The sequence below is a fragment of the Gekko japonicus genome, unplaced genomic scaffold (genome assembly GCF_001447785.1).
Source record: "Gekko japonicus isolate JY-2015 unplaced genomic scaffold, Gekko_japonicus_V1.1 scaffold299, whole genome shotgun sequence".
NCBI classification, from domain to species: Eukaryota; Metazoa; Chordata; class Lepidosauria; order Squamata; family Gekkonidae; genus Gekko; species Gekko japonicus.
In genome coordinates this window covers 282,037-287,836 of record NW_015170896.1, presented here as the reverse complement: position 1 = coordinate 287,836, position 5,800 = coordinate 282,037, and the positions used below count along the sequence as shown (strand labels likewise).

Below are 5,800 nucleotides of genomic sequence, written 5' to 3'. Positions count from 1 at the left end.
GTTTTTATTTCTTAGGGAACTGAGTTGTAACTAAAGTGGCAAGAAGGAAGTACTTCTTCACCCAAAGAGTGACTAACACATGGAATTCACTGCCACAGGAGGTGGCGGCTACAAGCATGGATGGCTTCAAGAGGGAAATGGATAAACATATGGAGCAGAGGTCCATAAGTGGCTATTAGCCACAAGGTATAGATAGGAACTCTCAGTCTGGGGCAGGTGATGCTCTGTATTGTTGGTGCTTGGGGGGGACAGTGCTTTGGGGGAAGGGCTTCTAGTGTCCTGGCCCCACTGGTGGACCTCCTGATGGCACCTGGTATTTTTGGCCACTGTGTGACAGAGTGTTGGACTGGATGGGCCATTGGCCTGTTCCAACACTGGCTTTTCTTATGTTCTAATGGGATTCAGAGGAGGTTTACTGTCTCTGAATGTAGAGGTTCCCTTTAGTCACCAGATTCTATTTGAACACCATGACTCTATGAATCTATTTGATCCCCTTTTAAAGCTGTCTATGCCTGTGGCTGTCACTACATCCTCGCTATGTAAATATGGTAGGTATTTCCTTTTGTCCGTCCTGAATCTTCTGCCCATCAGTTTCTTTGGATGCCCTCGAGTTCTAGTATTTTGGGAGAGGGAGAAAAAGTTCTCTTTGTCAACTCTCTCCAAGTTGTACAGCTAAGCACTGTCATTCCTCCCCCAGCGTCCTGTTAAAATCTAGCCTTAGTCAATGCCAGTGAGCAGAGGTGAAGCACAACGGTTAGGCCGGCGAGCTAAGGAGTTCCTGGTTCAAATTCTGCCTCAGAAACCACCTACCATCACTTTAGACAAGCAGTTTCTTGCTCAGGTTCAGTCCCCCTTCCCACACAACTGTCGCGCCCTTTCTGTGAAACCCCCTCATTGGGCATCAGGGACAACTTGTTTAGCCTCTAGAGTGAGAAAATAATGCCTCAATGCCAACAAAGCCCAGTTAAAAATTCCCAATGTGGTCGCCGACAGCACCGTGGCTCCCAAAATGAGTGGGGCCAGGTAGGGCTTTTGTCCAGCAAGGCCACCACAGTGGGAGGATCTAGAGTGTGTTATTGAAGTTGTGGCAATCATTTTGTGACTGGCTCCACCTACTGTGGCGGCCATTTTGTTGCTGCACCCACCATGCCATGTCAGAATTCCAGATGTGGCCCCAGGCTCAAAAAGGTTGGGGATCCCTTTACTAGTCTAAGGGTTATTAGCATTTAATTAATTAATTAATTATTCAACTTATACCCTGCCCTCCCCGCTACGCAAGCTCAGGGCGGCTTACATTCGTTAAAACATAGTACATAGTATATAAATAACAATTAAAATCTGTTAACATCATCATAAAGCATGAACGGCTTCAAAAGGGAATTAGATAAGCATATGGAGCAGAGGTCCATCAGTGGCTATTAGCCACAAGGTATAGATAGGGGCTCTGGGGCAAGTGATGATCTGTCTTCCAGGTGCTTGGGGGGTGGTCAACAGTGGGAGGGCTTCTAATGTCCTGGCCCCACTGGTGGACCTCCTGATGGCACCTGGTATTTCTGGCCACCGTGTGACACAGAGTGTTGGACTGGATGGGCCTTTGGCCTGATCCAACATTGGCGTCTCTTATGTTCCTAAAACAATTCAAATCAAAATAATACTACTAAGTGCTGTTGATTTCTGAGCTACGTAAACTGCCTGGAAGGGTGAAAAGTCAGGGTATAAAATCTGCCGAGCACGTGCCAAGTGGTATGAGTAAGCTTTTCTCATTTTCATTCCTCCAGTCCCCAGTGAGCCCTCATGCAATGGCCAATCCACCTTCCTCGTGGCTGTTTCCTGCCTCTCCAGCCCCATGGCCAAGATGGCAGAGCTGGAGGGAGCGCACATGTCCCGTTAGCGCTTTCTAGCGGGGTCAATTACCTGTCAGAGAAACCGGCCTGGATTCGGTTACAGGGTTCGCAACCCGCAGGTCTTACAATCACTGACCACGCGGATCAGAACCCAACAGGTCTGTAAAGACCCTTGCAAATGCGCAGGCCAGGGCACTGCCCGAACCCCCCGACAGACGCAACTTCCTCCCGCGACCCCATCCGGTCGCTTCGTAGAAAACGTCCCCTGTATGAATGTCTGCACCTCCTCTACAGGCGCGGGGCCCGGCCAAAGGACGCAATGCAAGAGCCGTGCCCCCAAGTTTCCCCGAATGTGTCTCCGCAGCCCTCGCTCTTCCTCCCCAGCCCTTCCTGGAGCCCCGCCTGTTCCTTCTTCCCACGGTCCTCCTTCACTCGGCCCCTTCCTCCCCGAATCCACGTCCCGCCTCCCCCCAGGTCTGCCGCCTCCCCCCCTTGACCAGGCCGACCTCAGCCTGCTTTGCCAAGCCGACCTCTCGCTTCTTCTTCTTCTCACCCTCTCGCAGCCTCCGGCTTCTCACTCGGCCTCTTTCCTGTGTCGCTCTCCGACGCTGGCGCAGCAAGCCGGCTTTTTTGTGCTGTCTCTGATCCGGCCGCTAGAGGGAGCCCGCGCGCAACAGAAGCGCGGCAGGAGGCGGAGGCAGAAGCGCCGTGGCCGCAGAGCCGGCCCCTCCCCTCCCCTCCCGAGCGGAGTCCAAGATCCCGCCCCTTCACTAAAAATAACATCGATCTTCCATTTTTGGCCGGCAATCACAGGGCTTTCATCCAAATTTTCTTCTTCTTCTTCTTCTTCTTCCCCTGTTTCTTCTCTTTCTTCAGTGGCTCATTGTTCTCATTCTCAGACGCGCCTGTTTGCAAGGCGGGGGGTGGTGGGGAATAATCATGACCCCGGCCTACCTTACATGGGTGTTGTGCGTATTATAAGGACGGGCGTGCCCCTCCTCTACCCTCAAACTGGGCCAGTTTATTCCAGCAGTGAAAAGCATAATTTCACTCGTCCTCCTCCCCATCCCGCAAGCAGCCCAGATCGCACAGGGGCTGATATTCCCCCTTTTAAAGAAACACGCTGGGAAGATCATCGGATTTCCTTGCGTGACGCCGAGTTCCCGAAAAATTCGTAAAGGTGCAGAGGGGTGCCAGCTTCCGAGTTCCGCAGAACGCTCCTTAGAGCAGACACACACACACACACCCTGGGCTGATGCTCACCCGGTGCTGCTGAGTTGGAGGGGGGCGCTTTGCAGAGAAATGTTTCAAAGACAGCCAAGAGGGTCTAGAGCCCAACCCCGCCTGGAACCCCCCCCCGGTCCCTGCCCCGCCAGCCAGCTCCCCTTCCCCAGCCCCTTGGGCTCCTCCCCAGTTCCTCAAACACGCCCCCCCATCCTGCCCCGCTTTCTTCCCACCCATTTCCTTCCCCCTGTCCCGTGCCTGGAATTTGCTTCCCCTCCCTCCCATCCTGCATCCCAGCCGAGAAGAATCCCCTTTCCGCGCTCTAAGTGGCTGTGGAAAGGGGTCCCAGCCCCCAGATCCACGCTCCCTCCCCAGACCTTCCCGCCCCAAGGCCAAGGTGAGAGGCGCAGGCCAGCGAAGTCGGTGGTGGTGCTGGTGTGGTGGGGATGAGGGAGGGGAGAGGAGGGGTAGATGCGCAGAACCAGGATTGGGATACTGGGCAGAGAAAGAAACAGGAGACAACTAGAGATGGGGAGGGGGATTTTGATGGATTGCCCTATGGAATTTTTCGGGGCGCCGTGGATTTTCCAGGCCCCAGGTGTGCATGGTCGGCAACTTTCCGAGGTGAATGCGCTTTGTTAAAAGCCAGACAAAAGAAACAGATCTCTGGCTTCATGTAGCAAAGATATGCAGCCCCTTCAGAACAACTGAGAAATGGAAATCTTTTTTAAAAAATTGTGTTTCTCTAAATCCAGAAGTGAGACCGGTGTGTGTGTGTGTGTGTGTAGATGGAATCTGGATTATATTTTATTTCTCCCCAGGGGGGTTAGCTGCTAGGGGCGGGAGCTCTCTTGGCCCCCAGATCTGGAATGGGTGGTTGGATGTCAAGAATGGTGGTGGTGGGTTCCTGGCAGGAAAGGCTGAAAATGCAGTGTGTGGAATGTGGGGGGAACTGCGTAAAACTTGGCGATTCCCTTTTCTACGGTCACAAGGGGCTTTCCAAAAGTAGGGGGAGAGGCGGCCTCTGTTCTGTGTCCCCTCCCCACATATGGTGGAAATCAGGGTACCCCCAAGACTAATATCCCTCGGCCCAATACAGACAAGTAATTCCCCACCGTCCCATCCAGTCTCATGAGTCATGGAAGAAAAATGTCTCTTTTCTTTCTGAAGTGACTTTTAATTAGACCACGGCATGGTAATGGGTCGCAGTCTGTGCTTCCCCTCTCCCAAATGAAACATGTTAGGAGAGTGCGGGATCTTGCCTATATATGGAACCAGTGTGGTGTGGAGAGCTGGAGTTTGAATGAGAAGACTTGGGCTCAGCCAACAAGTTCACCGTGGGTTGGTGATTCTCTCTCAGAAAAGCCTGCCTCACAGGGGTGGTGTGATGATAAAATGGAGGAAGGGCCATAGATAGAGTCTCGGACAGTTTGATCCTGCCAGGGTATTCCTTGGAATCCATCCTTCAATCTCTTGAATTCACAGCCCTGCCCCAATACCCAGTCCTTGGATGCTATAAGCACCGTGTTGGGAGGGAGGGAGGGAGGGGGGCATTCCTCCCCATCCCTTTGCTCTAATTTGGGTGACAATTTCAGCAGTCATGATCAGTGTTCCCTCTAAGCTGAGTTAGTGTGAGCCAGCTCACAGTTTTTTAGCCCCTGGCTCACACATATTTGTCTTGGCTCAGGAAGGATGTCTCCAGAGCAAACTAATTTATGCAGTAGCCAAATTACTCGCTCACAACTTTAATGCCCGTAGCTCACAAAGTAGAACTTTTGCTCACAAGACTCCACAGTTTAGAGGGAACATTGGTCATGATGACATAGTTATTATGAGCAGCGTTCCCTCTAAGCTGAGTTAGTGCGAGCTAGCTCACAGTTTTTTAGCCTCTAGTTCACACATTTTTGTCTTAGCTCAGGAAGGCTGGCTCCAGAGCAAACTAATTTATGCAGTAGCCAAATTTACTCACTCACAACTTTAATGCCAGGAGCTCACAAAGTAGAATTTTTGCTCACAAGACTCCACAGCTTAGAGAGAGCATTGATTATGAGGTCTTCAGATGTCCTGCTTTTTGTGCTGAACTGTGACTATACCTAGAGTAGGCCTATAAGCCTTGCTGGGAGTCCTTTCTGTCTACTGAAACTGGAAATAGCAGCCGTAACTCTCTCTCTGTTTTGCCCCCTCCCCCCCAAAGGCTAAGCCAAGTTATTTTACCTCAGTTTGCATTTTTTCAGGGTTGAAAGGCAGCCCAGGAAAAAGGGGTTTCCGGATTGGAGTCATATTACAAGGAAAGGGTTTTTTAACCCTTTCCCCTTTCCCCTCTGCTGTTTCTTAATAAAAATACCCTCTCCCCCACGTCTGAGAGCAGTGCAGAGTTTGACTTTTTCATGTTGGAGGTAGCACTAAAGAACATTAAGTGGGAATCTCTTGGGTTTGAGGAGGCCTCTTCCTGTAAACTTGACATAGTTTAGGAGCTCAGATTGTCCTAATCTGGCCCTTACCCCAAGGGATTTCTTTTCCCACAGCCAGCATCATGTTTAAATCAGAAGAGGCATTAAGAACATAAAGAGAGCCCTGCTGGATCAGACCACTAGTCCATTTAGTCCAGCATCCTGTCTCACACGGTGGCCAACCAGTTTCTCTGGGGGGCCAACAACAGGGCACAGAGAACATAAGAACATAAGAGATGCCAAAGTTGGATCAGGCCAAAGGCCCATCCAGTCCAACACTCT

General features: G+C 51.3%; 1 protein-coding gene across 1 annotated transcript in view; it reads left to right on the top strand.

Annotated features, from left to right (window-relative positions):
• The first annotated feature begins 3,286 nt into the window (after window positions 1-3,286).
• The window catches only part of LOC107116601 (tetraspanin-4-like), a 17,610-nt gene continuing 15,096 nt past the window's right edge, over window positions 3,287-5,800 (top strand). Inside the window, exon 1 of the mRNA XM_015418541.1 lies at window positions 3,287-3,465. The gene's annotated coding sequence lies outside the window, so the exon portion shown is untranslated. The remainder of the gene's footprint in view (window positions 3,466-5,800) is intronic.